This window comes from Myotis myotis, unplaced genomic scaffold (genome assembly GCF_014108235.1).
Source record: "Myotis myotis isolate mMyoMyo1 unplaced genomic scaffold, mMyoMyo1.p scaffold_m19_p_26, whole genome shotgun sequence".
Classification (NCBI taxonomy): domain Eukaryota; kingdom Metazoa; phylum Chordata; class Mammalia; order Chiroptera; family Vespertilionidae; genus Myotis; species Myotis myotis.
Genome location: NW_023416331.1, coordinates 613,312 through 630,470, shown reverse-complemented (window position 1 = coordinate 630,470; position 17,159 = coordinate 613,312). Strand labels below are relative to the sequence as shown.

General features: G+C 53.0%; 1 protein-coding gene across 1 annotated transcript in view; it reads right to left on the bottom strand.

Annotated features, from left to right (window-relative positions):
* The window catches only part of TNXB (tenascin XB), an 80,290-nt gene extending 67,467 nt beyond the window's left edge, over positions 1-12,823 (bottom strand). Inside the window, exon 1 of the mRNA XM_036356443.1 lies at positions 12,691-12,823. The gene's annotated coding sequence lies outside the window, so the exon portion shown is untranslated. The remainder of the gene's footprint in view (positions 1-12,690) is intronic.
* Positions 12,824-17,159: the final 4,336 nt, after the last annotated feature.

The window sequence follows — 17,159 nt, the reverse complement described above, 5'->3', positions numbered from 1 at the left end:
GAGGCCTTATCTGTGGGGAAGATAGTTGACCCACCCTATTGGAAAACACCTTGCCCCACTGTGCAGAGTTTCTGATGGGAATTAAGTGACTGAGAATAACAATTAGCCTCCAGGCAGAAGCCATTGCCCCACCCTGTTGGGAAAAAAACTCTTGCCACACCTGGGGACAATTGCCTGAGGGTAATTCAAGATGGAATTCTGTCTATAGACAGAGGCGGTTTCTGGAGGCTTTGAGTCTTTGCCTGATCTAATCAGTCAGAAACAGTGTTTGACACTGTCCTGCACTACAGCTTGAAAGGCATAGCACATCTACCTAATCCTATCTAATAAAAGAGAAACATGGTAATTAGCGTACATCCACTACCCTTCCCATTGGCTAATCAGGGCGATATGCAAATTAACTGCCAGCCAAGATGGCGAACAGCAGCCAGGCAGCTTGAAACTAACATGAGGCTTGCTTGCTTCAGTGACGGAGGACTCCAACGTTCCCCGCCTGCCGCTGCCGGCCTCTGAGCTTGCAGTTTGAAACATTGTAACAAATATAGAGGCTAAACAAAACCCCAGAAACCTGCTTTCAGCGAGCCGGGATCTCAGAGCTGGAGTTGATACAGTGTTTCGATTATAGAACGCAAACAAACCAGATACCTGCTTTCAGCAGCAGAGGCCTCAGAGCTGGAGCCAGAGCTAAATCTGGCCCAGAATAAAAAAAAAAAGAAAAAAGGAGCAGTTGGGAGCTTCTGTCACCCGCCAGCCTGAAAACAGCCCTCAGCCCCTCACCCAGACTGGCCAGGCACCCCAGTGGGGACCCCCACCCTGAAGCGTGTGTGACCAGCTGCAAACAGCCATCATCCCCTCATCCAGGCTGGCCATGCAACCCAGTGGGGACCCCCACCCTGATCCAGGACACCCTTCAGGGCAAACCAGCCGGCCCCCACACGTGCACCAGGCCTCTATCCTATATAGTGAAAGGGTAATATGCCTCCCAGCACCAGGATCAGCGGAGCCGCGAGGCCTCCTGGCACCGGGATCAGCATGACAGGGGGCAGCGCCCAAACCCCCTGATCGCCCTGTGGCTCTGTGTGTGACAGGGAGTGGGGCCACAACCTCCCTATCCGCCCTGCTCTGTTTGTGACAGGGGAAGGCACCCCAACCCCCTGATCAGCCCTGCTCTGTGCCTGATAGGGGGGAGCTCCCCAACCCCCTGATCGGCCATGCTCTGTGGGTGATAGAGGGTGGCACCCCAACCCGCCTCCCCACCCCCCCCGCCATGGGCCCTGCTCTGTGTGTGATGGGGTAGAGCCATAACCTCCCCATCGGCCCTGTCCTGAGTGTGACAGTGGCAGCGCCCCAAACCCCTGATCGGCCCTGCTCTGTGGGTGATAGAGGGCAGCGCCCCAACCCCCTGATCCGCCCTGCTCTGTGTGTGACAGGGGGCGGTGTCCCAACTCCCCTATCGGCCCTACTCTGTGAGTGACAGGGGGGAGATCCCCAACCCCCTGATTGACCCTGCTCTGTGCATGACAGGGGGTGGCACCGCAACCTCCCCATCGACCCTGCCTTGAGTGTGACAGGGGTCGGTGCCCCAACCCCCCAATCGGTCCTACCCTGAGCGTGACTGAGGGTGGCATCACAACCTCCCAATCCGCACTGCTCTGTGCATGACAGGGGGCGGCGCCCCAACTCCCCAATTGGCCCTGCTCTGAGCCCGACCAGGGGCTGCACCTAGGGATTGGGCCTGCCCTCTGCCACCTGGGAGCAGGCCTAAGCCGGCAGGTCGTTATCTCCCGAGGGGTCCCAGACTGCGAGAGGGCACAGGCCGGGCTGAGGGACCCCCCCTCCCCCCCGAGTGCACAAATTTTTGTGCACTGGGCCTCTAGTACAGACTAAAACACCAAACAGGCAGCCAAAATGAGACACAAGGAAACAACCCAAAATGAAAGAACAAGAGAATTCTCCAAAAGAAGAGACAAAAGAATGGAGATAAGAAATTTATCTGATATAGAGTTCAGAATAATGATGGTAAAGATGCTCAAAAGCATGAGAAAAGATATAGTGACTACTGAAACACAAAGAATGACATAGCACAAATAAAGAAAACATTGGAAAGAATACACAGCAGATTAAGGGAAGCTAAGAAACAACAAGAAAAGCATATAGTAAGTATAAGGAAGGAAATAATAAAGATTAGAGCAGAAATAAATGACATAGTGACTAAAAAATAAATAAATAAATAAATAAAATCAATGAAACCAAGAGCTGGTTTCCTTGAAAGGATGAACAACATTGATGAACCATTAGCCAGACTCATAAAGAAACAAACACAGAGGAGCCAAATAAATAAGAAAAAAAAGTGGAGAAGTAACCACTGACACAACAGAAATACAAAGGATTGTAAAGAAATTCTATGAACAACTATATGCCAACAAGCTGGACAATGTGGATGAAATGGACAAATTCCTGGAAAAATACAATCTCCCAAAACGGAATCAGGAAGAATCAGAAAACCTGAAGAGGCCAATAACAAATGATGAAATTGAAGGAGTAATAAAAAAAACTCCCAGCAAACAAAAGCCCGGATCTGGGAAGCTTCATAGGGGAGTTTTACCAAACATTCAAAGGAGAACTAATACCTATACTCCTCAAATATTCCAAAAAAATCCAAGAGGAAGGAACACTTAAAAGCTCTTTTTATGAGGCCATCATTATCCTAATTCCAAAACCAGGTAAAGACACTACAAAGACAGAGAATTACAGGCCAATATCCCTGATGAATATAGATGTTAAAATCCACAATAAAATATTAGCAAATTGCATCCAGCAATATATTAAAAAGATCATATACCATGATCAAGTGGGATTTATTCTAGGGATGCAAGGCTGGTACAATATTCGCAAATCAATAAACGTGACACATCACATAAACAAATTGAAAGACAAAAATCATATGATCAACTTAATAGATGCAGAAAAAGCATTTGACAAAATCCAACACCCTTTTGATAAAAACTCTCCACAAAGTTGGAATAGAGGGAGCATATCTCAAAATGATAAAGGCCATTTATGACAAACCTACAGTGAACATCATACTCAATGGGCAAAAACTAAAACCATTTCCCCTAAGAACAGGAACAAGACAGGGATGTTCACTTTCACCACTTTTATTCAACATAGTACTGGATGTCCTAGTCACAGCAATCAGACAAGAAGAAGAAATAAAAGGCATCCAAATTGGAAAGGAGGAAGTAAAGCTCTCATTATTCACAGATCACATGATATTGTACATAGAAAACCCTAAAGACTCCATCAAAAAAAACTACTAGATTTAATCAATGAATTTGGCAATGTAGCAGAATACAAAATCAACACCCAAAAATCAATGGCTTTTTTATACACCAATAATGAATTCCTGCCGGTCCATCCTTGTTGCTTGACACAGTCGCTACAGGGAAGAAACATCTGCACAGCATATGTTTTAAGGGACCTGGCATACTGTTCTTAATATGTTTGCTCTCCTTCTTAGCCCTATGAGGGCCACCTCCCTGAGAAAGGTGTTTCCCCAGGTGGGGATTTTTCCCTGGAGGTAGGGATTAACAGGACTAAGGAAGGGAATAAATCAGTAAAACCCCTTAACTAAGTGCCAGGTGGGTAGTTAATCACCTTAACTACGAACAATCATGATTAAACTACATAATCTTTACTTAGGATAATCTCCTTCAGTTACTTCCTTGTAGCTTAACAGAACAGTAGAGTAGTGACCTTGGAATGGAGATAACTAGCCCTAACCTTTGGAATAGAATGGATAGGATTAAACTCAACAGAACTAGATGGAGATGGGATATCTGGCAAGGGTCAGATAAACTATGGACATGAAACAAGGAACTGTAGAAGGTTAAGGAAAGACCCAAAACATACCATGATGTAACTATAGAGGCATGCTTATAGGATCAAATGGTATAAATACAGATGTAACAGGAGAATAAAGTGAGAACCTAGCTATGATGATCAACTGAAAGCTGTCTCCATGTCCTTCCTTCTTCGCTGACTCTGTCCACACCTTTGGGAACACCTGGACCTGCTGTGGCTGGACCCCAACAAATTCCCAGGAAAAGAAACTAAACAAACAATTCCATTTTTGTAGGGAACAGCTATAGGGTTAAGCCTCCGACCGACCTGTTGGCAAAGTCACAAAAAGTCCCAGCTTAGAGGGCGCAGTCCTCTTAGCATAATTAGGCTTGACCTTATGACGCTCCCTAGATCTTTTCTGGGAAGCTAATGGACTGAGGGAGGTGCAGCAAGTGCTGCCAAAACAAGTGAAACTCACAAAAACAGTGTAACTATGGTAACCACTACCTTGTTTACCTCTGACTATAAAATAAAGGCTCAGCTTGCCTCTGGATCTCTCTCTGTGGCCTCAGCCAGGCACAGGAAGATCCACCTAGAATAAAGAGAGAACCTGGCTATGCTGATCATCTGAATGCTGTCTCAGTGTCCTTCATTCTTCGCAGACTCCGTCCACACCATTGGGAACCCCTGGACTGCTGGGGCTGGACCCCGGCACATTTTATCATTGCAACAAAAAAATTAATATACTTAGGAATACACTTAACCAAGGTGGCCAAAGACTTATACTCAGAAAACTACAGGATGTTGAAAAAAAGAGATAGAAAAAGATATAAACAAGTGGAAGAATATACCATGTTCATGGATTGGTAGAATCAATATCATTAAAATGTTCAAACTACTCAAGGCAATCCCTATTAAAATACTAACAGCATAATTCACAGATCTAGAAGAAATACTCCAAAAATTTATATGGAATCAAAAAAGACCCCAAACAGCTGCAGCAATCTTGAAAAAAAAGAACAAAGTTGCAGGGATCACAATACCAGATTTCAAGTTATACTACAAAGTCACTGTAATCAAAACAGCCTGGTACTGGCACAACAGGCATATAGAACAATGGAACAGAACAGAGACCCCAGAAATCAACCCAAGCCATTACGCTCAATTAATATTTGACAAAGGAGGCAAGAGCATAGAATGGAGTCAAGACAGTCTCTTCAATAAATGCTGCTGGGAAAATTAGACAGATACATGCAAAAAAACCAAGAAAACAAAAACAAAAAAACAACTAGGCCACCAACTTACAGCAAGAATAAACTCAAAATGGATAAAAGACTGAAATGTAAGTTATGAAACCATAGAAATCCTAGAAGAAACCATAGGCAGCATAATCTCAGACATCTCTCCTAGTAATATGTTTTTGGATACATCTCCTAGGGCAAAGGATATTAAGGAGAAATTAAACAAATGGGACTACATCAAAATAAAAAGGTCCTGCTCAGTAAAAGAAACCATCAACAGCCCTAACCGGTTTGGCTCAGTGGATAGAGCATCGGCCTGCGGACTCAAGGGTCCTGGGTTCAATTCCGGTCAAGGTCATGTACCTTGGTTGCAGGCACATCCCCAGTGGGGAGTGTGCAGGAGGCAGCTGGTCGATGTTTCTCTCTCATCGATGTTTCTAACTCTCTATCCCTCTCCCTTCCTCTCTGTAAAAATTCAATAAAATATATTAAAAAAGGAAAAAAAAGAAACCATCAACAAAATGAAAAGGGAGCCCATTGTATGGGAGAACATATTTAGCAATGATACATCTGATAAGGGGTTAATATCCTAAAATCTATAAGGAACTCATACAACTTAATAAAAGGAAGATAAACAAACAATCCAATTAAAAAATGGGCAAAGGACCTAAATAGACACTTCTCCAAAGGGGACATACAGAGGGCCAAGAGACAAGAAAAAATGCTCAAAGTCACTAATCATCAGAGAGATGCAAATTAAAATGACAATGAGGTATCATCTCGAATCTGCAGAATGGCTACCATCAACAAATCAACAAATGTCAAGGGCTGTCCAGGATGTGGAGAAAAGGGAACCACACTACACTGCTGGTGGGAATGCAGACTGGTGCAGCCACTGTGGAAAACAGTATGGAGTTTCTTCAAAAAATTTAATACTGAACTGCCATTTGACCCAGTGATCCCACTTCTAGGAATATATCCCATGAAACTCCAAAACACCAATCAGAAAGAATGTAAGCACCCCTATGTTCATAGCAGCACAATTTACAATAACTAAGATCTGGAGACAGCCCAAGTGCCCATCAGTAGGTGAGTGGATAAAAAAGCTGTGGTACAGTTATACCATGGAATACTGTGCAGCTGTAAGAGAGAAGAATCTCTTACCCTTGGAGACAGCATGGAGGGACCTGGAGAGTTTCATGCTGAGTGAAATAAGTCATCAGAGAAAGACAAGTATCACATGATCTCACTCATATGGGGAATCTAAGTAACAAAATACGTTGATGAACGGAGTGGATGCAGAGACATGGAAGCATGGAACAGAGTGAGGAACCTCAGAGGGAAGGCGGGGGAGGGTGGGTGGGTGGGAGGTAGTCAACCAGGGCCCCTGTATGCATAACCCACAGACAATGGGGCAGTGAGAGCCTGGGTTGGGGGGAAAGGGGGCAATGGTGAAAAAAAAGGGACATATGAAATACTTTCAACAATACAGAATTCTTAAAACAAAACAAAGCAAAATAAAAACTTAACCATAGCCCTGACCGGTTTGGCTCAGCGGATAGAGCGTCGGCCTGCGGACTCAGGGGTCCCAGGTTCGATTCCGGTCAAGGGCATGCACCTTGGTTGCCGGCACATCCCCAGTAGGGGGTGTGCAGGAGGCAGTTGATCGATGTTTCTCTCTATCCCTCTCCCTTCCTCTCTGTAAAAAATCAATAAAATATAAAACAAAAACAAAACAAAACTTAACCATAAATGATGGGATTGATACATTGGACCTCATTGAAATTGGTAACTTCTGGACCTCAAAGACACCGTTAACAGAAGGAGAAGGTGAGCGGCTCACGGGCGGAGATACCACTGGGCCCTGGACAAAGGGGTTCATTATAAGCGGATTTTTTCTGGTGGCCCACGCTGCTCAACCCCACACCCTTCAAGGCTCAGCTGGTGTTCGGAAACATGAGTAGCAGAGGGACGACGATGGCTATGCTAAGATGTTCAACTACGCGGGCTGCCAGCACCACTAACCCCATTGCATGTGATGTGTCAGAAAGAAACAGAGGAGGGTAAGTCTGAGCTGAAACACTTCCAAACTAAGACAGCAAGTAAAAGGCCGGCAACCCAGTTTTTTAAAACTGGCAAGAGACTTAAACAGTTACTCCAGTAGGAACACAGCATATCCAAGTGGCCAGCAAACATGAAAGGGCGTATCACACCACTAGAATTCAGGAAAATGCACATTAAAACCACAACGAGACGCCATCCAGTATCCACCAGAATGGCTACCATGAAAGGAACTGCCATTGCTCGACATTGGCAAGCATGTGTAGCAACTGGAACTCTCATCTGTTGAAAAAAAGGAGCATAAATTAGAGCAACCACTTTAGAAAAACTGGCAGTATGAGCACACGACCTGTAACCTAGCAATTCTGCTTCTTGGTAAATATCCAAAAGAAATGACTGCACATCTCCTCCAAAATCATGTACAAGAATGCTCATGAGCCCTAGCCTGTTGGGCTCAGTGGATAGAGCATTGGCCTGCGGACGGAGGAGTCCCTGGTTCGATTCTGGTCAAGGGCATATGCCTGGGTTGCAGGCTCGATCCCCAGTAGGGGGCCTGAAGGAGGCAGCCAATCAAAGATTCTCTCTCATCATTGATGTTTCTAGCTCTCCCTCTCCCTTCCTCTCTGAAATTAAAAAAAAAAGTAAGAATGCTCATGAGATTTATTCATAATAGTCCAAACTGGAAATAACTCGATGTCCGTTAGTAGTAGAATGGAGAAATAAGGTGGGCACTGTCGTACAATGGAATATTACACAGCAATGAAAAACACCCTCTTGCTACATGGGTCAACATGAACAAATTTCACACACATACTAGTAATGCTGAGCAAAAGAAACCACACACACACACACACACACACACACACACACACCATTTTAAATGACGCTATTTATATGAGGTTCTTAGAGCATCAGCCCCTGGACTGAAGGGTCCCAGGTGTGATTCCAGTCAGGGGCACATACTCAGGTTGCATGCTCGATCCTGGCCCCGGTTGAAGGGTGTGCGGGAGACAATCAAACATCTCTTTCACTTGGATGTTTCTCTCTCTGTCTGTCCCCCTCCCCTCCACTCTCTCTAAAAATCAATGGAAAAGATCCTCTAGTGAGGGTTAGGAAAGAGGATAGGATTACTTTCAGGGCTAGTATTGGCTGGGAGGAGTCACAAAGGGGGGAGTTCTGAAAATGCTTTGCACCTTGGTCCGGATGGTGGTTACACAGATGTATGCATAGCCAAAAATTAATTGAGCTACATGCTTACAATGTGTGCATGTCACTGTATGAAAGTTGTACCTTAAACTAAAAGCACCTTCCCCAATCTCATCCTCCCTCGAGGCACCACTATCTCTAACCCTTCCTTCCGGCCACAGTTGTCAGATTTACCTGCACTGCTTCTGTTTCCCTGTGTCCGTGCTGGCCTCCCTCCACTCTCACCTGGCCGCTCCACCACACAGCCTCCCCACCGCCTCCCAGCGAGCTCGGTGCCACAAAACCTAGGAGACATTCATCTTCGTCTTACTTGATCTCTCTCAAAATCACTAAACACTACTGATCACATCTTCCATCTTAAAGCATTCTAGCGCTGTGCTGTCCATATGGGACAGGAGAAATGTGTGGCTTGGACACCTGAGATACGGCAAGAATGGTGGAGGCACTGGGTTTTACTCAGTCGTTTTTAAAAGCTCCCCAGGTGGTTGCTGAGACCTACTGCTCTCGTCACCACCCCGGCTGCCTTCACCCAGACCCACGGCTTTAATTTCCAACATATGCGCCAACTTATCACACCAGCCTCGTCCTCTCTCAGCTCCGAGCCACATACCCAACTGCCCACTTGTCACCCCGGAGTCAGGACGTCTGGAGCGGAACTCTCAATCGTCCCTCCGGTCCCCACCCCCCTCAGCGTTCTTCTCTGCAGCTCAGGGCCCACCATGCGTCCAGCTTCCCAAGCCAGAAACCTAACTGCCCATTCAACGCCAGGACATCTCATCGCATGTGCCCGTGTTTTCTCATGAACATCGCTTTGGTTTGCTTACTTCTCTCCCTCTCGCCAACATGGTAGCCCAACCTCCCACCTACCTTTGGCTTGACAACTGCAGTGGCCTCCTAGCTGGTTTGCTGCTCCCACTCTTGCCCCTCACAATCTTGAAAAGGCAACTAGGATGTCCCTCTCCCCTAACGACGCTCTCGGTGTCTCCCTCCTGAATTTTCTTCCAACACTGACAGGCCTCTCCCCTCTCATCTCCCACAGCACTCGCCTCCCTCTCCAGTCCAGGCCCCTGGCCTAGGTAAGTCCCTCACACTCTTGCTGATGTCCGACTTTTGTGTGTGCGGCTCCCTCTGTGACTGTGTGGCCCACTCTTCCCTTTTCTCTTGGCCTCGTCATCCTTCAGAGCTCAGCCCACATCACTTCCTCAGGAAGCTTTCCTGCCTGGGTCAGGGCCCCCATCGCATGACATCACAGCACCAGGCAACTGTGATGTGTAGCATTTATAACATTTTTCATCACATATTTGTGAGATTGATTTATTACTTCTCACCCACATTTGATCTTGCCTGCTAGCCTGCAGGGCCCGTGGTGGCAGCATGCACCATGTTTATTTCTTGGCTGCTGTATTGCATCTGTGCTCAATAAATACTTATTGACTGTATGATTGAATGAAAAGTTAAATTCAACCCCAGGACTAGCTTCAGAGCTGAAACCAAGGACAGAACCAAGGTCAGGGCTAGGACCTCAGACAGTAAATGGGACTGGAAATTGGTTAGAAACAGCAACTGGGGCCAGGTGTGGGGCCTGGAAGGGCCAGATGGCACGAGGACTTTGTGAACGGTGTGGCAGAACCTGCCACAGCTGCATGCAACCGCTATGACCGCTAGTAACGCACCACCACAGCTGCGCTACTCCTAATGGCTGCAAACCGGAACCCGATGTCTCACGTCAGTAGACTGGCTTAAATAAAGTGGCTCATTCGCACAGCGGCATGAAATAAAGCAATGCGAGCACATGCAACAACATGGACGGGTCTCCCTAACATGGGGCTGAGCAAATGCAGCCAGACACGAAAGAGAACGTGCTGAAAAAGCCTGTTTGTGTGAAGTGTGAGGCGCAGCAAGGCTACACTGTAGAGTTCCAGGTCAGGAGGGGGTACTGCTGGGGAGTGGTGGGGATCTGGGGCACTAAGACGGCCCTGTCTCCGGACCCAGGTGCTGGCTGACTGTGGGTTCACTGAGGCCAGGACTGGGGAGCACAGGGAGAGGAGGTCTAGAGGCGAGCGGTGGGGTGGGGTGGGGCGCCCGCGCTGAGCCGGGAGGGGCCCTGGTGAAGACAGAGGTGTGCAGGGCAGGGGCGGCCCACGTTCTGTTCTGCTCTGCTCAGGACAAGGGGGAAGGAGGGGCGAGGCGAGGGCTGTGGCTCCTGCAGAGCAGAGGGCAGCGGAGAAGGGCTGGGAGGGGAAACGCTGCCTGGGGAGGGGAAGGGGCAGTGACTGCGCCTCCCCACACACATTTCCTGGCTTCCCACCTTCCACTTCTCCTCTGGGCCTGCGGAAAAGGAGTTTTCAGGCCCTCGCACGGCCACCAGCCCACAAAAGACGAGAGGGAGCTGGACAACAGGAACAGAGCTTGCACAGACAGGTCCTGCCCGAGAAAGCCAGGCAGACAGCTGCCCTTCCGGGGCCCTGCGGCCGGCCTCTCGGCTTGGGGTGTAGCCGCGGGTATAAGGGGGGTACCTACCCTCAACTCCCGTCACCCTGTATCTAAGGCTGTGCAGATCACAGGGTGCACGCACACATAAATACAGTTACACATACACTTGCGTGTGTTCATCCACAAATACTGATAAAGCATGCTCGTATACATGTACACATCTATCCGAACAAGCCTGCATCTGCACACGCGCGCGCACCCACATGCACACGCACACACACACACACACACCCCTCCCCTCGTGCTCCTCCACGCAGCTTCAGTGATGCCTGAGAACGCTGATGTCTCCTCGGCTCGCTGGGCAGCTCTGTGACACAAAGGACTTTAACTGAAATGAGGGGACCCAAGTGGGAGGCCCCTCTCCTGGGGAAATAGGCTCCCCGGGCCCACTCTGCTGGAGGCCTTTGGAGGTGATCCCACAGACCCCCCTCCGTGGTGGGGAGGGGCGTCTGCAGCAGGGAGAGGCTGGTGGGAGCCCAGAGGAGGGACCCCTTCCCAGCCTCCTCTCCTGTCGCCACCACCCTGTCCGCACCTCCAGCTCCTGGAAGAAGCCTATTCTCTCGGCAGGAGGGAAGCGAGCAACATAACATGGGTGTCTCTTGTGTCCCCCCCCTTCGAGCCCCCACTGCACATCTGGGCGCCTCTCTGCAGTGGGCGGGGGACGCAGCTTCACCCTCTTGGCACCCTCCCCTGGCTGGAGGGCTGGCAGGGGTGGGGCCTCCCCAAGCTGTGACTCAGCGTGCTGGGTATTCTATTCGCTGTGGCCAACTCTGACACTTCGCTCATCAGGGACTGTGGGTCCCCAGAGGTGGGGAGAGAGGTGATGCTCTACCAGGGGCGAAGGTAGCGGATTGCAGGCTGTGAGAGGAAGGAGGTGGGGGGGCAGATATTGGGTTGGACCCAGATGGCAAAGAGGGGCCAGGCAGGGAAGCCTTGGGGACCAGATATGCCACATTCGGGGGAGCTAATGGGCAGCGGGATGGAAACACTGAGACAGGATTTCCGAACCCCCAGGTGGGGGGTCAGTGAGAGACAGGAAGGCAGGTTTGGGTCCTGCACCGAGTGACCAGGACTCAAGGGCAAGAAAGTTTGAGGAGTTGAGGTGCCAGATCCCCAGGACTTTCCAGGCTGAACTGGGAAAAGGGGGCGGAGACTGGACCCCGACAGGCGCAGCTGCGGGGTTTCCTACTTGCTTCCCAGTAGTTCCTCTCAGTTCACTTCCAGTTGTTTCCAAGCCATGAAATTCTTTCCAGGCAAGATAAGGGGCCCGCCCGCCCCACCCGGGTGTGTCACGCGTATGGGGGGGGGGGTGTTCAGACGGTCAGAAGCAGGGGGAGTCCCTGGAGGCATCTGTCATCCCAGCCCCCTGGACCGTGAGTCACGGGTGCAGAGCTCTCGGCCAAGAACAAGTTTTAGGATCTCTCTGCGGGTCTGGGAGTGCTGGCTGCTCCAGCATTTCCTACGGGCTCCCGCCCAGGCCCGCCACCCGCACGCTGTCACCTGGTAGTGCCCATCTGGATGCCCAAAGAAGCGTCCTCGCAACTTCCCGAGCGCGGCTCCGCCGCTCCAGCCAGAGCACGTGGGGCTCCGCCGGCCCCTGCCTCCCCGGGGCTCAGCGATGCCACCTGGTGCCACCACCTGGTCCATCCACCCCTTACCCACTGCGCCCGCCACCGGCGTCCTGCCCGGCGCACGGTCCCGTTTCCTCTGCACCAGCAGAAAGTCCCCGTGAGCCGACAAGCATTTGAGGAAGTCCGGGGGCGGGGGCGGATTCCCGAGAGCGCGGCCCTGCCAGCCCTCTCCGGGGCGTAGGGACACTCCCGCGCCCCCCAGACGCGGCCCTTACCCGCAGTGCGCGCGGTGCTCCCACCTGTGCTGCCCACCTCCGGCGCTCGGCGAGGCCAGGAAGGGCTCCCGTCGCCCGGCGCCCGGTCTCGGCAGCCAGCACAGTGAGCGGAGGGAGGCTGCGGGGCAGGGAGAGGGGAGGACCCGCGTGAGGGCAGGGAGGGAGCGGAGATAGGGCAGGCCCGCCGCCCCTCCCACCCCGCCCGGCCTTCCCGTCACCACACGCCCCTCCTCTCTCCCGACTCTCCCCTGACCCCCCCTCTGGCTGGGATGACTGAGTCCCACAATCACCTCAACTTGCCCTCCACCCCTGGTCCCACTCCCGTGTCCTTCCCCCACCCCACCCTACCTTCCCCCAGCCTGACATCGTCCCGCCCGTGCGCTATTCGCGCCCCCACCATTTCTCCACCTGTCGCTCCTGCTCTCAGACTTGCTCTCTCCTCTACCAACACCGTTCCCCACCGGGACCCTCTCTCCCTTTCGCCTCCCTTCCCAGCTGCCATTGCTCCGCCTGGGGTGCCAGCTCCGCCGTCCCCCAGCAATTCTCGTCTGGGGTGTGGGGCAGGAGGAAAGCTCCCTCTCAAGCCCAGATCCCTCCCAGCGTGGGGCCTCCTGGTCCCCCCCTGCCCCCTGCCTGCTCGCTCAGAGCACTGCTCTTCCAGCTCCCATCACTGCCCCTTCCACGCTCCCACCCCAGCAAATTCCTCCAGAAAAGGCAGCTGAGGCTTGGGCACTGGCTGAACACCAGGACATAAAAGCCTCGGGAAGGCAGTTGGGGTGTGGGGAGACAGGGAGGGAAGCCTGAAAGTTAGGTGGACGTTTAGCTGCAGAGCCAGAGGCAGGAGGTCTGGGTGAAGCTGAGGGGGGCAGTGCAGGGTAGGAGTGGGGGCTGGAGGCCAGTCGAAGACCAGCATCACACACCCGCCTAGGCTGCTGGCTGCTTCTCTGGCCTCGGTTCCCATGTGCGGCTGCCCTGGCGAGGGGCTGAGCCCTCCCCACCCGTTTCACACGGAGGACAGTTGCTGCTGCCCCACTGCACACCTCCCCGAGCTGGCCGGCCAGCCGCCCGCCCGAGAAAGGGAGTACAGGAGCCCGACTGCTTGGGTTGGGGCACAGGTGTCCTGGGTCAGGGCTCGCTGGGCGGCACCAAGCTGGGCCAGGTCCCAGTGCGCTCCCTGGGGCCGGGGACAGGCTCGCATGGGTGTCCCCGTGTCTGGGTGTGTTTTTTTTCCTGGCTTTGATAGGGAAGATGAAGTCAGAATCTTGGATGAAGCCGGGTGCAGCTTCCTTCCGCTGTCTTGGCCCGAAGCCCCCACAGCTTCCCAAGATCTCTGGGTGGGGGTCTGAGACACACGATGTGGGGGGGCTGACACCCCAGATTTCAGCACTAGTGTCCCATGGTCATGTCCGTTTTGGGGGTCCCCTGCCTTATGATTTTCTATGTTGGCAGTATGGCCACCACCAGTAGAGCTGGCCTGGGAGGAGCCGGAGCTGGAGCGTGGCGGCGGCCTGCAGTCCAGGCCAGGGCTCTGCACACCTCGGGGCTCGACGAGGCCTCTCCAGGTTGAGACAATCGCTGAGACTCGCTCGATGCCGGGGGTGAAGCCCACGGAGCCTTGGGACAGCCCCGCTCCAGGCCGCTGGCATCTCGTCAGAAAAGCACCAGGCCTCGCCAGAGCAGGTGCCTGGCAGTGCTTGTCAACGGGGCTGTGAAGGGACCGCAGGGAAGAGGGGAGTGCGGTGGGAACCCCAGGCCGCCTTCACCAAGGGGACAGGCAGAAAGGGGTGCTGCCGAGAACTGCCCGCACGCTGCTGTGCTCTGAACCCTGTCAGGTCTTCAGCTCCAGGCCCCCAGCCTCGAATGAACCTCCCAGTCCTTGTCCCGGCCTGGGCCTCGAGGATAAGGGACAAAGAGAAAGGGAGGCCAGGAAGTGTCAGGGCAATTAAGGGCAAGGACCCGAAGGGGAAGGAGGGAAGCAGAGCTGTGGTCCAAGCAGGTCCCGAGAGGGAAAGACATTTGGACGCGGGCTTCCCAGCACAAAGTGCTTTCCCACAGAGGGGCTCTGTGAACTGACGCTAGGAGCCGGCAGTGACTTGACCAAGGGACTCCAATGGTGGGAGGGAGGTGGCCTCAGTGCAGGCTCTCTGGTCCCAAAGCCTGTGCTCTCCCTCCCCAGACAGGAGCCCTGGGAAGATGAAGACTTAGGCAGACACAAGGGAAGGGCCCAGACGGACTCTCTGAGGAGGAGGATGGGCCATCTGGGTCTCTGAACCTTCTTTCTGCATCGCTGTTCCGTAGACTCAGAAGAAATTGCCAAGTTAAGACGGGGTCGACATTTCATTAGTGAGAAGTGGGCTGAGAAGTGGAGAGGAAGAGGAACATGGAGAGAAGAGATGAAGAGACGAGTCTGAGATGAAGATGGGAGAGAACTAAGAGGCTGGAGGGTGGGGGAGCCATAGGAAGAGTTGGACCCTCAGAACTTCCTTTGCCTGGAGACATGGGTGTGGGAGAAGGGAGGAGGGAGGACATTTCTATCTCGTGACAAAAGAAAGTCACACAGTTGTTTTGTTCTCTGCTCTGGGGCGGGTGGGCGCTGTATTTACCAGAGGGACTGAGGTCGCTGTGGCAACCACACATCTGGGCCCCGGAATCCAGATGTGCTGTATCCAGGGCCATAGCAAAATGATGAGGCAAACATTAGGCTCTCCAGTCCTGGCTCCCACAGCTGGGGAGAACACAGCGGCTGGAGTGGGACGTGGAGGGGAGGAGGGCTGAGCGGGGAGAAGAGGAAGTCATGGAGAGTGACAGGAATGTAGACAAAGCGGTGGGAAGGGAAATGGGGACAGGCAGGGTGGCGTGAAAAGGCGGAGGCAGCACAGCCTCAGCAGCAGGAGTGAGAAGAGGAAGAACAAGGAGGAGGAAAGGGAAAGAGTGAAGCAGAGGGGGAGGAAGAGGAAAGCACCAAAGCCAGAAACAAAAGAACGAAGAATAATGGGTCAAAAGGGGAAGGTGATGGGCCTGGCAGGTGGAGGGCAAAAGCAGGAAGGAAACCCTGAGAGAGGAGGAGAGGCGCTGGGCCTGCGGTGGTAAGAACCAGGCAGGCTCCGGAGGGAGGAAAGCAGGCCAGAAAGACAAAGCGGGCCTGGGACAGGGGCCCACAGGGTGCGCGGTGACAGGCCGGGAGGCCTCAGAGGGGCTGTGGCTGCAGATCCGCTTGGACCCAGGGCAGCAGCCCAGAGACTGCCTGCCTCAACCCCCATGGCATGACCACTCTGCACCCTCCGACCCTTCCTACCACCACTCTCCCAGCCAAGGGTCTGACTCCCAGTTCACACCCAAGTGCTGCTGTCCCTTGCCACTCAGCCAGGAGCTGCGTGCCGACCCCCGTCAGGATAACAGCGGACCAGAGCAGAGGACAATGCAAACGCAGCAGGGAGCGGGGAGGAGGGAAAGGTGTCTACTACGGACCAGACCAGACCCTGTGCTCAGCATTTCTCCCTCACACCAACCCTGAGAAGTAGGCACAGGCATCCTACTGAACAGATGAGGAGACCAGGCTTAGTGTTCCACAGCAAGGACAGCACTGAGAAGAGCCAGCTCAGGTGGCCTTGTTCCGGCCGCCTGGATAAGGCTGCACAGGCTCGAGGGGCCCCGGACAGGAAGTGCTGGCCGAGGAGCAGGGCTGCCCTCGAGGGGGAGAGCCTAGTTCCAGGTTGCCACAGTTACTCTGTTTTCTCCCCAAACACAGTAATGGGGGAGGGGGCTGGCTGGACACGTGAGGTTCTTCCTCCCCCTTCAGGCCTGGGCTTGTAGCCCAGGTGGCCCCTGTCCAGTCATCTGGGCATGGAGCCCAGGCCCAGCTCACACCCTCCTGCTGACCCAGGGCACTCCTACAGGCGTCAGAGGCGCGCTGCAAGGAGCCGCTGACGGGGATCCCCACAAGTTGGGTGAGACTCGCCCCTTACCCTTTGCCCTGCTCCCCTTCCTCCTAATAGAAAGCCTTTTCTGCACCCCCGCCCCACCCCTGCCCCCGGTCCTTTTCTTTCAACCGGACCCTCAAGTCTCAGGCTCCTCCAGCTCAGGGCCAACACCATGCTCCTCAACACCCTTCCCTGCTCCCGCCCCAGCCCTTCTCCCCGGGGCCCTTTCTGGGCACAGCCCTGGGCCCCAGCTCAGTTGTTTGTCCAGGAAAGTGAGGGGAGGGAGGGGAACCTGCTAGAATGCAGGGGACCCAGGGAGGCACTCACCCCAAAGGGCGTGGGCCCTGTCCTTCCTGTTTACTCAGACACATTCCAGGATCTGTGTCCTCTGGGCTGTGACACCACAGGGCATCCCTCCCCCCCGCCTGTCCACAGGGCAAGGGGGTCCCGGCCTGTGACCCCACCCAGCCCACCCCATAGCCAGCTGTCTCCAGCGCTTGACTCAGGCACCCTGGCCTTTCCCCCAAACGCTTGTCATGAGCCAGGAAG